Source organism: Anser anser (assembly GCF_964211835.1).
Source record: "Anser anser genome assembly, chromosome: 1".
In the NCBI taxonomy this organism is placed as follows: domain Eukaryota; kingdom Metazoa; phylum Chordata; class Aves; order Anseriformes; family Anatidae; genus Anser; species Anser anser.
In genome coordinates, this window is record NC_139720.1 from 19,164,762 (window position 1) to 19,186,262 (window position 21,501).

At 37.2% G+C, this 21,501-nt stretch overlaps 2 long non-coding RNA genes across 6 annotated transcripts in view; one reads left to right on the plus strand and one right to left on the minus strand.

Moving 5' to 3' along the window:
* Window positions 1-17,650, plus strand: part of LOC310892563 — a 113,504-nt gene extending 95,854 nt beyond the window's left edge. For 4 of the 5 annotated variants that reach the window (XR_014578218.1, XR_014578219.1, XR_014578220.1 and 1 more), the window contains one exon: window positions 17,514-17,626. This is a non-coding gene — a long non-coding RNA (uncharacterized lncRNA). Of the gene's footprint in view, window positions 1-17,513 lie in introns of all 5 variants that reach the window. The other variant, XR_014578217.1, reaches the window with a different exon arrangement.
* LOC310896928 lies at window positions 1,931-7,182 on the minus strand. Its single transcript, XR_014581921.1, has 3 exons — window positions 7,135-7,182; window positions 6,461-6,515; window positions 1,931-3,354 (listed from the first exon to the last, which is right to left on the minus strand). It is a non-coding gene; the product is annotated as an uncharacterized lncRNA (long non-coding RNA).
* Window positions 17,651-21,501: the final 3,851 nt, after the last annotated feature.

The following is a 21,501-nucleotide window of genomic DNA, read 5'->3' on the forward strand; positions in this document are numbered from 1 at the left end:
CCCTCAGTAAGTTTGCAGATGACACCAAGCTAAGTGCGTGTGTCGATCTGCTCGAGGGCAGGAAGGCTCTGCAGGAGGATCTGGATAGGCTGGACCGATGGGCTGAGGTCAACTGTATGAAGTTCAACAAGGCCAAGTGCCGGGTCCTGCACCTGGGGCGCAACAACCCCAAGCAGAGCTACAGGCTGGGAGATGAGTGGCTGGAAAGCTGCCTGGCCGAGAAGGACCTGGGAGTATTGGTTGATAGTCGGCTGAATATGAGCCAGCAGTGTGCTCAGGTGGCCAAGAAGGCCAACAGCATCCTGGCCTGTATAAGAAGCAGTGTGGCCAGCAGGTCTAGGGAAGTGATTGTGCCCCTGTACTTGGCTCTGGTGAGGCCGCACCTTGAGTACTGTGTTCAGTTTTGAGCCCCTCGCTACAGGAAGGACATGGACGTGCTCGAGCGAGTCCAGAGAAGGGCGACCAAGCTGGTGAGGGGTCTGGAGAACAAGTCTTACGAGGAGCGGCTGAGGGAGCTGGGCTTGTTCAGCCTGGAGAAGAGGAGGCTCAGGGACGACCTTCTCTCTCTCTACAGTTACTTTAAAGGAGGCTGTAGAGAGGTGGGGGTTGGTCTGTTCTCCCACGTGCCTGGTGACAGGATGAGGGGGAATGGGCGAAAGTTGCGACAGGGGAGTTTTAGGTTGGATGTTAGGAAGTACTTCTTTACCGAAAGGGTTATTAAGCATTGGAACGGGCTGCCCAGGGAGGTGGTGGAGTCACCATCCCTGGAGGTCTTTAAAAGACGTTTAGATGTAGAGCTTAGCGATATGGTTTAGTGGAGTACTTAGTGTTAGGATGGAGGTTGGACTCGATGATCTTGAGGTCTCTTCCAACCTAGAAATCTGTGATACTGTGATACTGTGACCTTGTTAAATAGCGTATCAGAGACAGTGTATTTAAATCACTAAAGAATTTAAAGAAACCAATTCACAGTCATTTCTTTGTATAAAAATAGAAGTAAAACTCATGCAACTATTCCTCAATCCATAAAATAAAAATCAATTCCTCATCCTGTGAGATTTAGAAGTAAAAAGAAGGTAGAAAGTGGAAATTCTTATTGATATCCCTTCAAGATGTTTTATTAATGATTAAGAAAATTTGAATCTTCAAATTTTATTCCTCTTCACTGAAAAAAAAATTCTATACATTTTTTTTTTTAATATTTCAATTTTGTTGCAAACTGAAAATTTGTGCAGATTTTGGAAGTATACGTATACTAGTTAGGAATTTTGCATACAGATAGATATTCATTACCTATCTGTCTGGAAAGCAATCTTGCTGCATACATATTTTTTTTCCTTTAAAACTTTAGTGCACCTCCTTTTCGATTTCTTCTCTCTCTACACTGAAATAAGGATAGATTAGTAATAATTAAAAAAAAAAAAAAAAGCTTAAACGAAAACCAGCAATATTTCCAAAAATGGCACAGTAGTTAAAGCATCAGTTAATAGCAAGTGTTTCTTCTTGACAAAGAAAATGACTGTGTTTATATTATTTTTAAATACATATGATTGTTGGCCACTTAAAAATTTTATTTGCCTGCTTATGTAAAAAGTATAAAACTTGCAGCAACTTTATACTATTAAAAGATCAATGTTTACTACAGAGTCCTGTTCTAAGATACCCTCAGTTTTTTGCATCAACTAATATCATATTAGGACAGTATCTGCTCTATACTGCAATGTGATGAACTTTTTTTGTCATATGCACTCCTCTGAATTCTTTTTTTTTTTTTTTTTTAATTGGTGACAGAACTTCAGAACTTTCTCTGCTTGAAAACAGTCTATGCTTTTTCACATTATCACAGAGTTATATGATACTGTGGAGTAACAATATGCAGAAAATATGTTTAACCAAGCTATTGTTAAATTCTCTCTTGGTTGACCAAGAGGCAAAGCCAAATTATATGAGTCTTCCCTGGCTGCATTCTCAGTTGTTAAGTCAAAGTCACCTTAACCTGCACACACTTATCAGGGAATCAGTGTACATTTCTTACATGCAAGTCCTTCTTCACAGTATCATGGTGAAGAAAGGAGATTTAATTTATCATGTCTTTCCCCAAAAGACTTTTGGCCCCTTCCTTTTAACAAAGAAGAAGTAAACCTTTAATTTCATACAAGCTTCTTATTCATTATAAGAAGACATTTTAAATATCAAATTATCAGATTATGAGAAGTTAAAAGAAGACAGAGCCATTTTTAAGGGTATTAATAGTTGCAGTTTACATTTTTTTCCATTAATCTTCATCAATATGATTATACTGTGTAGTTAGTATTTTTTAAAACAAATTGTGATATATGGAGATATTTTAATGCTTTTAAGAAATGTCAATGAAGAGACATCTGGGATCCATTAAATATAACCTTTGATCATCTTAAATGTTAAACATTAGTAATGAATAGTCTTTTTCTTTTGCATCAGTATCATTCATCTAACTTCAGAATTGTTTTTGCTCTCTTTCTACAAGGGGATAATAAGGTCTTTGAAGTGACAGAGTTGTTTCTCCCCATACATGCACCTTTATTTGATCGAGTTCACAATGGGTTACATGGGATAGACAAATGAATAGACACATACAAAAAGATGCCAAAGGTGATTAAATAACATGAAGTGTCTCTTATAAACTGAGAAGAGTTATACATAACTATAGAATCTGGTGACTTTGTAAGAAGTTCACTATGTAAAGAAGCTGGTAGTTTCACTGGAGTTTATACACCTTCCAAACGGAGTATGTACTTATTTGTTATTTTAATTGAGGAATTGTTTAGATTGAATCAGGAAGTAAGAAGTATCTCTGTTGTGTGAGCATACTTTCTGCTTTAAACATACTGATGTCAGAAGACAACTTTGTAAAGTGGATATGACTAAATTGACAAATTGAGTTTCTGACTGCAAATGACAACTATAGTCAGGATGTGAGACAATGAATGGATAGACTAGGAAAGGGAGATGGTCACTGTACAAAATACAATTTAGATTTTTCAAGTACACAGAGTGAAGACAAACTCAATGGAAATATTCCCTTAGCACTGATGTGATAATGTATTTGATCCTTGCATCCTTCAGTGGCCAAAGCTTTCCAATATAAAACCTGTTTTGCAGATATAATCCATTTTCTTGAGTGAAGTCAGTCATAATTCTTCAGAGTGTTCCAAATAAGAGCCAAGATTCACTCACATTCTTGCTTTCTAAATATCATACACTTATTCTGTTCATCATCTAGGCTACCTCAGAAGCAATTTAAATACAGAGACAAGAACAGGGACTTCAAAGACGGAATCTCTTCTCATCTGATGAAAGTGTTCTACAGGAAACCTGATGATTCAAACAAAGGAAACACTGTCCTTGCTTCACTGACCTCAGAGTGTCTAGAGTAAACCAGACATCTCAATTTTAGACTATGAATGTGTAACAAATAGAAGCAATCTGAAGTGCCTGGTTTTAAGTCCACAGCCTAAAAAGCTTCCAGAATTTTCATTGATTTCTATGAATTTAAATTAGCTCTTTACACAAGCAAACTCATGTATAAATACCCAGAGATTAATAAAATTAAATCATTATTCATGCATGTTAAACCAACCCAAACTTAAGAATCACGGAAGCACTAAAATGTTGAGGTTGGAAGGGACATCTGGAGATCATCTTACCAACCTCTCTGCTCAATCAGGGTCACCTAGAGTCAGTTATATTGGACCATGTTCAGACAGCTTTTGAATACCTCCAGGGAGAGAGACTTCACAACCTCTCTGGTCAAACTGTGTGAGTGCTCAGTCACTCTTATGATGATAAAGTGTCTTCTGATGTTCAGACAGAACCTCCTGTGTTTCAGTTTTTGCTCACTGCCTCTTTTCCTGTCACTGAGCACTACTGAAAAGAGCTTGGCTCTTTACACCCTCCCTTCAGGTATATATACCCATAATTTGGGTATTTGTTATTTATGACTTCCGTAGAAGGCATTTATAATAGTCATTCTCACATATAAATATTCCCCTGTCCTGATATTATACAGTAACACTAATATTCTGATGAACTGCCCAGTATACAGGATCTACAAAATCCAAAGAAATGACAAATCATCTGTCTACATTCACATGAAACATAGTTTCTTTAACCTCTTCCATCTTACAGAATCTGATATATATATATATATAAGTGGATCTGTTTATGCCCAAATTTCTTTCATTGCATTTAATTTACTATTTCTCAGTTAAACAAAAACCCATGCTAATTAATTGTTCCTAGGTGACTTGAGCAAAGAAGCATATATTTTTGTCAGTTAAAGGTGGGTTATATGAATTCTTCCAAAAACTTCACAAGTAAATTTTCAGAAATACTTCCCAATTTCTTCCACAATTGATACGTCCTTAGCCAAGTTAGTTCTCTAGTCAGCAGCATCACAGTGGCAGCTCACTGATATATCTTTATGTCTCTAAGTATTTTCACTGGATAAATCCCTTTATTTCTAACAAACAGACAAACAAAATAAACAAACAACACCAACAAACCATTGAGTTCCTAACTGCATCACTTTGCACCTTGAACTAGTAACTTTCATAGCTTTTCTATTACTTTTGTGCTGAAGATCTTCCAGTTCTCCCTCTATAATATTCCAATATTTCTCTGTGCTGCTGATGAGTTTCAGTGTGTCGCTAGCTGTAGAGTCTCACTATCTCATGCCTACTTTTTCTTCCAAGATAGTCACTGAGAATATGAAATAAAATTAGTCCCAAGAACAGGCCTGAGAGTTTACATTATTAATTTCACTACAGACTAATAATTCTCCCTTAAGAAGTACTTTTTGTTTATAGTTTAGTTGGTTCTTTATCCATTTTATGATTCTTTTTATTAAATGATTTTCCCTGGTGTTGAACTGTGTTATCAGAGTGAACCACATCAAACAGATCACTCAATCCAAGGTAACATGAATCTACTGCATTTCTTTTATATAGAAGGTCAGTTATTTTATGAAAGAGCAATATTATGGCTTTATTAGTAATCTGGAAGAAAGAGTAAACACTATGTTTATGAAAACAATGGTTAAAGTATAAAATTAATTATATGGTGGTATAAAACAAAATGATAAATCTCTGGAAAAATAAGTAATAAATTCTGTGTTCAGAAGAGGGGGGGAATCAATGGCACAGCCAAATCACACCTTAGATGAAGGTGATGGAAAACTAAAGATAAGATTCCAATGGGGCTTCAAGATAAAACAATATGATGAATTGGGAATTAATAATTCTGATTTTTTAGTACTTTTTTTTTTCTTGGTATATAGAAACACCTGAACTTCTAGAAATATTGACAAGCTGAAGATAGTTCAAATAGTAAAATTAGTAAGATTGAGGAATCAGAAGGATGGATTGAGTGAGAAATAAAAGAAGTCAAGATAATAAAGATAAGACAGTAATGAGTAAAAGGTGCAAACACCAAAGCATCTTATATTAAATATATAAATAAATTATATAATGAAGAGCAGTATGATGGAAACAAGACAAATAAATCTTGTTGAGATCACAGAATATTTTCCAATAGAAGTCTATCTGAGAAATCTTTCTACAATAGTGTCAGAAACGAAATATGTGAGAATTCTAAAATGAGACTCTATAAAATTTAAGAAAATATGATCAGTTCTTTATTGTTGGTTAAAAAAAGAAAGTCTGATGTATATAATTACTTCTGAATCTTTTCCACTGTTCTGAAGCCTTATTAAACAGCATGAGGGGTAAACTATGCAAGTTTTCACAACCTGCATTTGTAGTGAGAAAGGAAATCATACTGAAAAGTCTGATTGTGTTCATCTAAATCCCTATATCTTTCACAAAGGACTTCATTTTTCTGTATTAGGTATTCATTAAATATATATATATTTATGCATCATTCAGTTTATAAGTAAGGTATGCAGAAATAATACAAAATTCACCTTATGTGTCTGTAAAATAAAATATCCTTATATATTTTCATTAAATACTAGTTTTAGTATGTCATTAGGGCTCTGGGCACCTGAAATAATTGATAAGCAGTCTTACTGCAATGAGCTAAATAGTATTGTCTTACTGGTCAACAAAAAGGCATTTGTGCCTTTTGGCTAATATTTAGATAGATGTTTGATTTGAACTTCATTTTAATTATTAATAAATTAATACAAGCCTACTAGAGCATATGTAATTAGCATTTTTCTGATTGATTTGTCACCAAGAAATGCCCCCGATTATGTTCTTAACAACCATTTTACTCTTAAATGGCTTTTTTTCATTAAAGCATAAAGAGCTGTTATGGTGGGTTAACCTTGTCTGTCCACCATACCCCCACCCAGCCGCTCTCTCAATCCCCCTCCTGAACAGCACAGGTAGAAAAAGAAAAAGAAAAAAAAAAACAAACAAACCCTGTAGATCAAGATAAAGACAGGGAGATCACTTACCAGTTACTGTCACAGGCAAAACAGACTCGTGTTGAGGATGATTTTTATTTATTACCTATTAAATATAGAGCAAGATAATGAGAAATGAAGACAAAACTGAAAAACACCTTTCCTCCAGCACTCCCTTCTTACCAGGATCAACTTTACTTCTTCCTTTCTGACTTCTATCTCCTCCCCACACTAAGATGTGCAGGGGGATAGGAAATGGGGGTTGAGAACACTCAGAAACTCCTTTCTCCTGACACTTTTCCCCTGCCCTACCATGGGGTCCCCACCATGGGATTCAGTCCTTCATGACCTGCTCCAACATGGGTTTCCAACAGGCTGCAGCTCTTCAGGAGCTTCATTTCTTCATTGCTACAGCATGGGTCCTTCCCAGGAGGTGCAGTCCATCAGGACCAGACTACTCCAACATGGGTCCCCCACAGGCTGCAGTTCCTGCCAGAAAACCTACTCTACTGTGGGCTCCTCTACATGGGCAGTAGCTTCCTTCAGGGCACATCCACTTGCTGTGTGGTGTGGAGTCCTCAAGGGGCTGCAGCATGAATATCTGTTCCAGTGAGGTCCTCCATGGGCTGCAGGGGGACAGCCTGCTTCACCATAGTCCTCTAAAGCTGGCTAGGGAATCTCTGCTTTTATACCTGGAGCATCTGCTGCCTTCCTTCTTCACTGACCTTGATGTCTGCAGAGCTGATTCACATTTTTTTTCTCACTTCCCTCTGTCACTGCTGCTGCACATTGTTTTTCATCCTTTCTTAAATATGCTCTCACTGTGGTGCAACCACCATTTTTGTGGATGGCATCAACTTTAGTCAGTGGTGAGTCCATTTTGGAGCTATTGGAACCAGCTGTGTCTGGCATACTTGATCTCTTCTCCAGGTGTGCGGGGATGGGATCAGGAAAGCCAAGGCACAGATGGAACTGAGTTTGGCAAGGGACACAAAAAATAGCAAGAAGGGATTCTATAGGTACATTGTTCAGAAAAGAAAGGCCAAGGAGAGTATACCACCTCTGATGGATGAGAAGGGTGACCTGTTAACAAAAGACATAGAGACATGGACATAACTCAGTGACTTCTTTGCCTCAGTCTTCTCCGCCAGTCAGGCTTACCATGTTTCTCATTTCCCTGAACATGAAGGGGGCTGGGGGAGCAAAGTCCCTCCTACTGTAAGTGAAGAGCAGGTTTGAGACCACCTGATAAAACCAAGCAAGTACAAGTCAATGGGACCTGATGTCATGCATCTCAGGATCCTGAAGAAATCAGCTGATGACAACCTACCTGGTGGGACCACGTGAACCTAATGAGGTTCAACAAGTCAAAGTGCAAGGTGCTGCACCTGGGTCAGGGCAATCCCAGACATGAGTACAGGTTGGAAGAAGACCTCATTGAGAGCAGCCCTGCAGAGAAAGACTTGGGGGTTCTGGTAGATGAAAAGCTTGACACGAGCCAGCAGTGTCTGCTTGTAGCCAGCAGGTCAAGGGAGGTGATTGTTCCTCTCTATTCTGTCCTTGTGAGGCCCCACTTGGAGTACTGCATCAAGGTCTGGGGCCCCCAGCACAAGAAGGCTATTGACCTGTTTGAATGGGTCCAGAGAAGGGCCACAAAGATGATCAGAGGGCTGGAGCACCTCTCCTATGAAGAAAGGATGAGAGAGTTGGGGCTGTTCAGCCTACAGAAGAGAAGGCTCCAGGGTGACCATATTGCAGCTTTTCAATATTTAAAGGGGGCTTATAAAAAGATGGAGAATGACTGTTTGCTCAGGCAGACAATGAGAGGCCAAGGGGGAATGGTTTTAAACTAAAAGAGGGGAGATTTACATTAGAGGTTAGGAGGAAATTCTTCACTCAGAGGGTGGTAAGGCACTGGAAGAGGTTGCCCAGAGAGGTTGTGGATGCTCCGTCCCTGGAGGTGTTCAAGGCCAGGTTGGATGGGGCTTTGGGCAACCTGATCTGGTGCGTGGCATCCCTGCCCATGGCAGGAGATTTGGAACTAGCTGATCTTTAAGGTCCCTTCTAATCTGTTCCATTCTATGATTCTATGATTTTTCTCACAGAGGTCATCCATCCCTGCAGGCCCTGCAGATAATAGTAATAATAATAATATGTACAAAGCAAGTGATGCACAATGTAATTGCTCACCACCCACTGACTGATGCTTAGCCCATCCCTGAGCAATGCTCCCCCCAACTCTCTGGATGGCCACCCCATATAATTATCCAGCATGACATCCCATTTTTTGGAGTATCCCTTTGGGCATTCTGGGTCAACTGTCCCGGTTCTGTCCCCTCCCAGCTTTTTCTCCACTCCCAGTCTCCTCACTGGCAGGGCAGCAGGAGAAGCTGAAAAGTCCTTGAGTCAAAATCACTAAGTACTTGAGTAAAATGACTAAGTATTTAATCACTGCAGAACCACTGCAGTGCCAAACTGGCACTACTTTTTCCTTCATCTCACTTCTAAATCAAGCGCTGGTCTATCAGCGCTCTCAGTGGACTTCCAATCTATCTGCATTATGTCTTTGTTCAGCTCTTTCTGCATTGTTCTTGACCCCTTTTCCCTCTCCTCTTTGATATGATATGATACGATACGATATGATGATATGATATATGATATGATATGATATGATAAGATGGGACCTTGATTTGTCCAGAACCTGACAGTAAAACTGCTCTCTTACCCTGCCTTTCTTTCAAACAATTAATCAACAGACCCCAAATGCTTAAGTCACCATACCTATGCTGCTGTTCCCCCTTCTTGCTGCTCCTCTTTCTGGTTGCTTCTGAAGCTTCTAACCATTTGTAACAGTTTTCTGGGAAAGAAATGACCTGCTTCCAATAAACTGTAGACAAACAAATCAAACAATTCTTGTATCACAAAGGATGAATGATTCTTCTTACTTTCTTTCTTTTGTACCTTTTTTTTTTTTTTTGATTCTTTGTCCTGTTCCTTTAGTTAATAGTTCATCCATGTGGTCACATCACTAGCACTTTCTCAATCCCTCTGGGGAATATGTACTAGCTTATGCATGACTTCCACTGTTGGTTTTTTTTTTTGTTGTTTTGTTTTTTATCTTTTTCATTTCCTCCACTGAATTATTATGTTTTTAATCCTAGTTTTTATTTCAATACTTTCTCTCCTTCAAGTCATCTTCATTCCCCTCATCCAGTGTCTGTCCCTTGCTATGCAAGAATCAGCTAATTTCCACTGAGAAAGAAAAAAAAAAAAAGTTACACAACCTCACTTTTCCTTCTCTCCTTCTGTGATGGTGTGCTTCCCCCTCCCACACACACACTTCTTGCCTTCAGTCTGGCTGTTGCCTTGCTCAAACACAGGCCGTTGTGTCCAAGGCCTTGTTCAGACAGAGGCCGGTGTCCTCGATACACCCAAGGCCTTGCTCAGGCAGATAGTGACAACAATATCAGCTTAACCTGGGTGCTGGAGAAACTGACAGACAGATGTCTTGTTTGGCAGCTGAGGGACAAAGAAGTATGCACCAAAACCCAATGTGACTATTAGTCCATCATCTTACTCCATAAATTGTGATCAGGCCAAGAGCCTTTTGAGCTCTTCCACACAGCAGCTGGCTGCATGGCAGGATCTCCACGAGTTAGGATGCCTCTCAAGGTCACACCTGCTGCAGTGATCCCTTACTCCTCTCAAGAGATTCCTTACTACAACAGATCCTCGGTAAATGATTAATAGCTTGCTAAACTTTGTAAATTTCACTAAGATTATATCTTAGATTAGTTGTGCGCACATAATTCTTAGATATAAACCACTGATCAAGTCTGGGATTAGGAGTGGAGTCAGCTGCAGCCAGACTCCTTCCCTCTTTGGTTCAGGGAATTTAGAAATGAAGCGTGGTACTTGTGATTCAGTGGGAAGGTCTCCCTGACATGACTGACTTACCCTGTCCTCTGTGCAGTAAATAATCAAGAGTCCATCCCCATCTTGAATCTCGTTAAGTCTTTAACAAAGATTAAGGTTTCTTAGATCACTACATGAAATCAATAGATATACTGCTGTTTCTCTCTTAAAAGTGAAACATATAATTTCATACATGACACTTTCCTTCTTTCTACTTTTTTTTTTTTTTGGCAGCACTTATGCAGTTTTTCAACTTCTCTTTTTCTCTAACATGCACTAGAGCCCAATAGGGACAATTTTCTAACATCCAACAGTATTTGTTAGGTCACGGCACTCAAGATTTTACCTCCATTATGTATGGGTGAACTCTTTCCACAGTTGATTTGACTTTGGGGTTAATGCCTCAATACATATTTGCTGAATCTTTTTTTTTCTTTTTTTTTTTTTTTTCATTTTACTTTTTAATATCAAGTGGGAAAGCAGATTGTTCAAAGTTAAAGAGTTTTACTCTCACGTTCAGCATTGTAACAAAAACAAGAATGGAGCAAGTTACTCCAACTCATCAGCATTTCACTATTTCATCCTGTTATTAGTGATTTCAGCAGTGCTCAACCAAATGACTGATTAGCAGCAACAAAATATTCATGTTGTTTATAAATCATCAAAAAATGTATGTGATTTTCACAACTATTTTATCTAGTCGTTTTTTCATGCAAGAGATTTCAGATAGGATGGGATTAACTTGTTTGTCAGTAGATATGCCATTTCAAAATGGTCTAGGGTATTAAGTGACATCTGCTGCCACATGTGAAACAGCCTTCATGGGAGACCTGCACCCTTCTGAAGTTACAGCTGCAGCCCTGGCAAGTTACTCAACAGAACCTAAAACAATTCTAGATGCCTATGTTTAGACAGCTGAAAGCTGCTTAGCTTTATTTTAAGTTATTTCTTCAGTTAAGATCTTCGATAATTTTGTTACTTTTAAAGCCAAAGGACACTGATTTAAGTATATGTTTAAGATGTGATTATAGTTGTATGCTAAGAACAGGAGGAGGAACTCACAACAGATTAGAACGAACCGCAAGAAATCTGTACTTATATTTACAATTTCTTTCTCAAGCCAGAACAGTCTGATTGAATTTATTGAAGTTACAGCATGGAAAGGAGAAAAAAAAAATATGATCCTGATTAAATGTCATTTCAAGGTGCTCCAAGTCCTTCATGAGTATTGCACTTCATGTGACAGAATCTCCCTCTGCATCAATTTTGTTCCCCATAGTGATTTTCTTCTAGCTTGTTGGAATCCAATTTTCATCTAACGTGATCCTTCCATGTTTCTGATGACAGTTTTCATTGACATAATGGACATCCATTTTGGGATTATATGCTGGACATATGTATTTGCCTGCAAAACCCATACTGAATTATTCTGCTACTGACATGTATTTAATTCTGATCACTCTAATTCTCTTTCCAGTTTTATGCTGTCATTTATTTTTTTTTATTTTTAAATGAAATGTATCTTAATCATAGGTAATAAGTTTGACTATATTTGCCACTTACTGTCTGCTGAAATTAGCGTTATCTTCCCATAATTTATGGCCTAGGAATCTTTCCTGGCTATCCTTTTGAAATATCAATAAGGATCTCAACAATTTGTCTTAAATTATTACATAATCTTCTTCTCCCAATATATTTCTCTCCCTCCACACCATTCCACTACCCCAATGTCCAGTTTTAAAGAACTCAGGACACGCTTCATACCCAATATTTAAATAAACTATTCTTTAAATACTGCTAAGTCGTTGGCTTCAGGAACTACTTGTGTTAATTAGCTAATTCATATTTTGAGTGAGGTCTAATGTTTGTTGATTTGCAAATTTAGACCTTTTAAATACTTCTATGGTTTAGTGAATACAAGTGAAATGAGAAGGTATGAAATGAAACACTATTCACATAATGATTTTGAATTTGAATTAAAAATTTGGAAAAGAACAATCAGTTCTTCAGAGCTTTTGTTGGCTTCTCTTTCTGTGTCTATGCTCAGTATACCCCTGCCTTCTAGCTCTTATTCCTTTTTTTTTTTTTTAATCATGCAATATAAAATCCTTCTGCACATGATTATCTGTATTTTAAACTCATGTGTTCATATAATTGGCTAAATTGGCTTATTATTTCTTATGGGATCTCAATTTCTGTGTTTCTTTCCTTCTTTGATGTTCTAGGGTTGTAGTTTGCCTACTGTCCAATGTTAAGACTGACTACTCAATGATTTCTTCTGTCAGTTAGGAATTCACCCAGCTATCTTTATCACAGACTAAGATAAAATTGGTTTGATCATTTAAGTTTTTTATTAATTTGTCCAAAATCCAAGCCATTGCTCCCTCTCTATATGTTTAAACTGCATTTTTTATTTTCCCACTGCTTGTTTCATCTGTCAGGAATTGTTTTGCATTGTGAGGAATTGTTTTGTACCAGGAGGTTCTGGGTCATTGTGATTCCTGTAAGAAAGGCTCTTAGATTCTGTTAAGTATCATTTAAAATGCCATTTATTAACTATGTTAACACTGTAATTAATATAATTATTCTATATTGTAACTACATTTATCATGGATAGTTAATACTATAAAGAAAGAGGATAGTATAGACAGTCTTACATTCCTTCAGATGCTGGGAGCACCAGGTTGTGAGGTATTGAATGGACCTCTGTTCAAGGTGCAGCAGCACACTTTGCAGATCCCATCTGTGGACAGATCATCCCATTTTGGTCTTTTAATTTCTTAGAGGATTTGCTCAAAAGAAAAGATAACTTCTACTGGGAAACAGAAAAGATGTTCATGTGAGAATTTTTTGCTGCACTTTTAGATAAATGCAAGGACACGAAGGGGATGTACCAAGTAGGAGCTGCTTACAGCCTCCTCTGTTTCAGTGACTGGGCTAAGCTTATCCTGCAGCTGAGCAATATGCACAGCACAGCACAGGCCTGATGGCACAGCTATACCTGCAGAGCATCACGTGACTGATAGTATATCTATACCTGCAGCACAGTACAGGAATGTGCCTACCCAGGTTTGCTGTCATGTGGATCATTAACTCTTCAATGTACACTGGTCAAGTTCATTACAGCCATCTAGCAAGTGTTTTAATCAGTTAATTACTTCATTCATTTACTGTACATACTCAAATTGCAGTCATTATCAGTAACATAAGTTCAGTCCATGTTATATACCTTTTTGATGCTATACTTAAATGTTTGCTAAGCTGCAAATCATATAGTACTGTAGGTGTGTCTTGAAGGATTGCAGGCATCCTACTTATTGCCCTATTAGTAAAGTACTAATCACTTTAACTTGAACAATATCACTTCAACAGCACACCTATAATAGCTAGACTTCCTGTGTTTCAGTCTGGATTGTATTATTTGTCTGAGAGTTATATAGGTAATTTGAATCAGAAAACAGTTTGATTTCTGTACAATGAAATGTGATTTTTATTTTAAAGTCTATTTTCATTAGTGACAGGAATTTTCCTTCCTCAGTTTTTCCCCCTTAATAAATAGCACGTTTTCTAGTATATTCCTGATGCACATGCAGTCTAGATCTTTCAATTTGTGACTTTACAGTATATCTACCTTTATTTTTTGGATGATTTATCCCTTTTGGCAGTACTGAACAGAGATTCTAAAGACTTTTCACAAGAGTTGCAGCTTTCAGTTTCTGTACCTTGTATTCTGAAATCAGTGTGTGAAAAAATTAGGGAACAAGAGGGAAGGTTAGACATACACACATGGAACCTCTATAATCAAATAATCATGCCCAGACATGCATGAAAGAGGTGTCTTGCCAAAGGTATTACTAAAGGAAATAAACTGGTGTTTAAGAAGAGTTTGCTAAATGATAATAGTAAAACATATGAAAAGTCAGAATTAGATTCTTGATACTTTTCATATTAACTGAAATATGTTTTGTACATTGAAGCAACTTTGTATTATGCTACATGTAAAAGAGAAGATATGATGTACCTACTTTGCAAAAGTGTTGGCATACAATATCAGGAGGCAGCAGTGTGCCCAGGTGGCCAAGAAGGACAACGGCATCCTGGCTTGTATCAGGAATAGTGTAGCCAGCAGGACCAGGAAGGTGATTGTCCCCCTGTACTCTGCTCTGGTGAGGCCACACCTCAAGTACTGTGATCAGTTTTGGGCCCCTCAGTACAAGAAGGACATCGAGGCCTTGGAGCGTGTCCAGAGAAGGGCTACGAAGCTGGTGAAGGGCCTGGAACACAAGTCCTGTGAGAAGCAGCTGAGGGACCTGGGGTTGTTTAGTCTGGAGAAGAGGAGGCTCAGGGGAGACCTTATTGCTCTCTACAGCTACCTGAAAGGAAGGTGTGGGGAGCTGGGAGTCAGCCTCTTCTCACAGGTAACTAGCAACAAGGACAAGAGGGAATTGCACCAGGGGAGGTTCAGGTTGGAAATGATTAGAAATTTCTTCTCAGAAAGAGTGGTTAGGCATTGGAATAGGTTTTGCAGGGAGGTGTTGAAGTCACTGTCCCTGGGGTTGTTTAAGGAAAGGTTGGATGTGGTGTTTAGGGATATGGTTTAGTGGGTGATGGTGGTGGAAGGGGATGGTTAGACTAGATTATCTTGGAAGTCTTTTACAACCTTAATGATTCTATGATCATCAGTCCATCACAAAGAACATTAAATGGTTTTATTGCTTAGCCTCCTGCTCAAGGGAATCTTAAAAATATTATTACAAATATACTGCATTTCACTATGTCTTCTACTGGAGATATTGGCCATTGCTTTTAGAACCTACTTTCCTACTTTTCAGAGATGGAAGTCACACAGTCACAAAACTCTAATAGCACTGGATTTATCTCTTAGGAGCTTTTCATAAAATACAGTAATGAGTAGTAATCAGTTGTATAGTAGATATGAAATCTTCAACCAGATCCCAAAGATTAGATCTATCTCACTCAGCAAGAACCTGGCTACAAACACATACTCGCAGAGAGTGACTCAGATTATCTAGGATTATTTCGCAAGTGAGACTTTGCATTTATAGTAATCCTAATAATAATAATAATAATCTAATAATAATAAGCTATTATTATTATTATTTATTAATGAAATTCAGGAGAACAGCAATCAAGTTTCTAGGCAATCCAAGTATACTCACAAGTCAGAAGAGCCCTGGGTGATGTGCTAGCAAAGTTGAAAAAAGACAGGAGTAAATGGTGAAAATAGCTTGACAAGACATTCCATTTCTATCCTAAATGCGAAGCCAGCTGACAGCTCTAATTCTCTGTCCTTTCCCACTGTTCTGTCTTTACTTGCATTCTTTATCTAAGAATTTTTGTCCCTTCTTCATAAAGATCTCCATAATCTCAAAGTCTGGCTGCTTTTACTGAATACCTGCTGTGCTTTACTGTCATAGTGCATCATAAAATCATAGAATGGCTTGGGTTGGAAGGGACCTTAAATATCATCTAGTTTCAACCCCCCTGCCATGGGCAGGGATGCCACCCACCAGATCAGGTATAAGTCACCTTACATGTAATTTTTACCTCTTATTGACGGAGGTATGAGAGATCATGTGGTTCATCTTCTTGTACGGCAAATTACATATCATTATGCTTAAATTGTTATTGTAATTTTAATCACTTTTCTAGCTACACTGCAACTGGTATCAATGCCTTTTGAGAAATAGCTACATATCTGTATATATCGTGACTTTTCAAATTAATTGCTGAATGAAAGACAGGCGTGAATATAATGTGTCCACATGTACTACTACTCCTACGCCTACTATCTGTTTAAACAGGGATTTTTTTTTTAATATTATGATTTTTTACTGAAACAGTAGGTTGCTGCTTTTGACCTGTATGACCCACTATATTTTTAGATACAAATATTAAATATGTCATGTGCTATATGCTATGCATGCATCAATAAAGTATAGAGTGCTCCTTTTAAACTAAGATTTAGCTGACATATAACCCCAGGTATTTTTCTTTAACCTGAGATAATCTGCAGATCTTAGTTCTGCTTTTTGAACATGTATGTGCTTCATATTGAAACAAGTATGGCAGGAAAACTATTTTCCTTCTTAACTTAAAAAAAGGAGAAAAATTGCTTTCCTTGAATGAATCAAAAAAGTATTCCTCTGTGAGTGCGTGTATATGAGAACTTATGGTGCCTTATCATTCTTAATATTTATTAAAATAATATTTTTATTTGTATCTGGTCTATTATGGAGAATTAACCGCCTTTAGAGAAACAAGTTTATTTGAATAGTTCTTCAGTTTTCATTTAGCTAGGTATGTTCACTGATGGTTGAAGCTTTTTAATAACTTTAAGAACTCTTTCATTCATTAAAGTTATTCCAATATTAGGAACAAAATAAAAAGGACCCTTTTTCTTGGTTATTAAATGACAACTATTTTGGCTGCATTCTTCTTTGTTCTACTTTTTAACTGAAACTGGCATTAAAATTTGACTTTAAAAAAGGAAAAAAAAAAGACTAAAAATGATATATTTCTTCTGTCAACAAAAATTAAATATCTTGTAGTTTCAGTGGCTGTGTTATTTGGTTACAACTAATTAGTTGGATCTTAGCCAAAGGTTTTCATTAGCTATATTCTGTGTTCAAAGTTTTAGCCTTTCCTGCAGAAATATCTATTTAATAGAAAATCAGTACTATTTGCTCATTATTTTTTCTGCGTCTTCTACAATTTACCATATTTCAGTCATCCAGCCGTTTAGAGGAAATAACAGCCTGTGACATGGATCACCAGTGTCTCAACATAAATGGTAAACAGTCCAAATAAACTGCTTATCATTAATATAGCTGAAAAAATAATAGATCTACTTAAAACAAATTGACTAGCAAATGTGATCAAACACTGACCAAGAAAAGAGCTGTACATCGTCTTTCCTTTACTTCTAAATAAGCCTTTTTAGTCCTCACTCAATTAAATTTATTCCTATATGAAGATGTAGCACAAGGCCTATCCACCGCTTAAATCCCATGTAATGTAACAACTTTTGCTGGATTTCTAACAGGGCTGAATTTCAGCATGCCGTAATTTATAAGTGATTGGGTGATATTTATAGCTGGATCATGAACAGATTTTTTGGAAACCTTATAAGAAATTCTGTTCTAAAATATCTTTCTATCTGTTTTAGGCACATGCCACTGATCTCCATTAAAGTGATGGCTTGTGAATCATGCTGAAATTATAATAGCAACTCAGGTATGGTTGGACAGGGTTCAGGGAGTTGCTGTCTCCACCTGAAGCCATACATGCAGCCTTGAGGTATGGAAAACAATCACTTATTTTGAAGGTTGCCTTGAGCAAAACGTTATAGGCATATCCTCTAGAATGTATAAACAAATTAAAGCTGAATTCCTGTGTTCTGAGAGTCATTTGTCATCCTATAATCATTGATCAATTCAGAACTTATGATGGCAAATAATAACCTCCATGGTCCAAAACACACAAAATCTGAGAGTTTTTTTCTTCATCATGCTGGGATTAAAAATAGTACGCTTTCAAGAAGACTTATGAGAACTGAAAAACATGGTACAGAACATTTGAAGATTTAATAAACTGAAAGCAAAAACAGAAAGTGTCTATATAAGAGAATTTACAGCACTGAAAGCTGTTTAAAAAAAAAAAAAAGAAATTATATTCTGATAATATACAGAGAGAATAGTTTAGATACTAAACACTCTGTACTAACCCAGATAGAGCTCAGTCTCTATTTGTGTCATATCAGAAAAGTATGATCCCATCTTTGAATTAATATAGCAAAAATGGAGATTGGTTTTTGAAATATTTATATTTCAACTTTGTAGCCAAAGTCCTCTCTAATGGAATCTTTTAGTTATTAGCATTTATCAAAGAACCTGAAGCAGGAACGCTTCCCTTCCACAGGGAGGAGAAATGGATTAATTTCTATATTGGGATAACATTGGACACACACACACAAAGAAACAAAAAAAAAAAAGTAGTAGTTTTGGTTCACTAATATTCTTTCCACCTCAATGTCATTTACAAGCACCAATCTCCTTTCAACGGGGAGGTGCATGCTGCTTCTGGTACAGTGAAACACAATTTAGTTTCTGTAATTCTTTCTATTCAATATAAACCACTTGGAGTAATAATATAAGTATCATATAAGTAATTTTAATTGAAAAACATGAAAAAAAATGAATGACATTGAGTAAAAAGAAAAAGAGTGTCTAAAGTGTCCCAGGCAAAAATTGCTTATGCCTAGATTTACCAATTTAATTCACACAGACAATGAAAGAGTGAGAGGGTAGTGCCCCCTCATTGACAGGTAACAGGTTCCACTGGAGAGCTGGAAGCTCGGCAAACCAATATACTGAGAACATTGGAGGACTCTATTCTCCTTCCACTAAATAAGAGTCAAAGTCTTACAGACTTTTTTAGCTTTCTGGTTTTGTATGTGTGTATCTGTATTTTTATTTTAGTATATATAACTCTTCATTGCAACCTGGGGTATTTTTTTATAACTTGTTTCAGGTGACTATGGATCAGTTGTAAACTATTCATCCTAACTAAGTCAGAGAATAAGGGGAGTGGTGTTGTCTCAAGCTTTGATCTCAATGTATTCTGTAGCGTGTAATGCTCTAGTGTGTAAAATTTTAAGTGGGAAAAGAACTTGGTCATGCAGTTCATGTTTTGTCCATAGTCATTGAGTAAAAGTGGAGGGAAAACTTCTGCCTTATCATTCTCTCTGTATCTTTGAACACTAGGATAAATTCCTTGGCAGTCCCCAGCATTTGTGACTACTAACTCCGAGTTAAGGGTTTGCTAACGAACACCTATGCCACTTCTATGTTTACCTTATTATGTATCAGTATGCAAATCAAATAGCCACTTAATTAAAATCCATTAAACTGGATTTTAAGCTTATAACTCCATATACTAAGCTAGCAACTGTTTCAAGAATCTTCTAGAAATGCAATGTTTCTGTCTCAGGATGACTATTAGGTGACTACAGAGAAAAACAAACAAGCAAACAAAAAACAAACAGAGAAAGCCCCTGTTATATGTTCATGGTAATGAATAGGACCTAGTTATGGGTAAAACAACAAATGTATTTCTGAATTTCCATCATCAAAATTCTACAGAGCCACATATTTGTTTGTAATCAGCTGAACTTAAAGAGTGAGAGAAATAACACTACTGGAAGGTGTAAATTATGATCTCTAGAATTTCCTCCTAGTGCAGTTATATAGTTCAAGTCTATATAAACTCTTTAGTCTAGAGCAGCAGTCTTACTGAAAATATATATAAAAACAAACAAACAAAACACTTGTTTACATGTGCAGATCTTTGGTATCATTATAAAGTGTGTAGATGTCCACTAAATTATGTTTCATATAACAGTAGAATTGATAAACAGCTTATGAGGTGAGGGAGAAGAAGGAATAGCAGTACTGTACTGCTATTAATCAGAAAAAAAAAAAAAAAAGAACATTTGATATGAAAAAAGAACAAATGATATGAAAACTGCTGGCTGGATGTAAGTGGGAATAGAAATGTTTTAAAATCTTTTACATGCTGTACGTTAGTTTCTGTTTCCAAGGAAACCACTTTATTTATCTATATTCACTCACAACAGTTCCACCATTAGAAGACCAGCTGTCAGGGAATTTGGATATTAAGGAAGGAATCGGGGTGAAATGAGGGAGAAAAAAGAAAATAACACTGAAAATCTACATGATACTGGAAATAGCATCCTGTACATGGATGGGGGTGACTTTGGACTGTGTTTATCCTAGCTTTTATGTTCAGGAGACTGTTTCTGTATGCTGGCTATCTTTGAAGCATGACACGCTGTGTACTGTTGTAGAAAAACAAATAATGTAAATATTGAAGCAAAATATGGCTCACTTGGTTGAAGCAAATACTAGAAAGTTCCCTTAGGCTGTTATGAAAACTGGCATGAATGGGATAAATTTAAGAAGGGTTTCCTTTGGAGGAAATTATTCATGTCGCTTTTTTACTTGGGACTGTTATACTTAATGTATAAATAATGAATGAACAGGAAAAGTAATAATAATGGTGACTGCAATTCCTGACAGTTGATGATCTTTCTTATCTTCAGAATTCCTCTGTACTGACATCTGTACCAAATCACTGAGAACAGTCTTAGAAGATGACCTTCCACAAAGTGGTATTTTGGAGATGTCATTATGCTTGAAAGTGATGAGTTTTCACACATTAGAAGCAAAGGTTTTTGAAAAAAAGTCAGACTTCTCACGTGGTGTAGAAACAGTTAAATAGTAGCAGATAGCTGGCAGATGTGGAAGGAGATAAAAATGGAGATAGAGAAACTTTCCCTGTTCCCATTGAAGGTAGAGGAAAGCTTCTCTCATACACTAGTTACTGTAACAGGAGCTCCTCGTTCTGCTCCCCCCCCCCCCCCCCTTTTTTTTTTTCTTTTGGTGCATAAGGAGATGCCTACAACTAGGAGGATTCCAGAGTGCAGTAATATGGATGCTTGTCACTGGGATTTTCATATGGATAGTTGACCCAGGTCTGCTTTGACTGTATATGGTCAAAGTATCTCAGCTTCATCTTTCCATGAAAGGAATTAATTCAAATTCACAGTATGATCATGAATTGTTTGGGTTCTACTGACTTTGTCCTGCATAATATCAGTTCAGTAAATTATAGCTGAGAAATTTAAGATCATTTAGACTGTTCTACTGTATGTGCCTGTAGTTTGGCATTCACCCATTCTTGAAATTCAAGGAATTGTCAACTAATCCCTTCAATGGACTCTCAGTTCTTCTCAGCTCTTCCCCTTCCTTCCCTCCTGCCCCCCCACCCCCGACCCTGACTGAATGCATTTTAACCACATGCTGGGGCAACTCTGTCGAGTCTCAAGACAGAAAAAGACTATGAGGGCAGAGGGGAGGCAAAGAAGTATTTCTTCTTCACACAACTTACAAGAAAATAATAATAATTTGTGAAAAGACATGTGAGATGGAGTTTCAAGTTTGTGTGAATTCAGAATTAACTGAACATATTCACAGAACATAATCTATCAAAGACTTCTTAAAGCAAAGTCATCGGGTATGTACACTGCATCATAGACTGATGGAATCTTGGAATGTGCTCTGGGAAAGTAACAC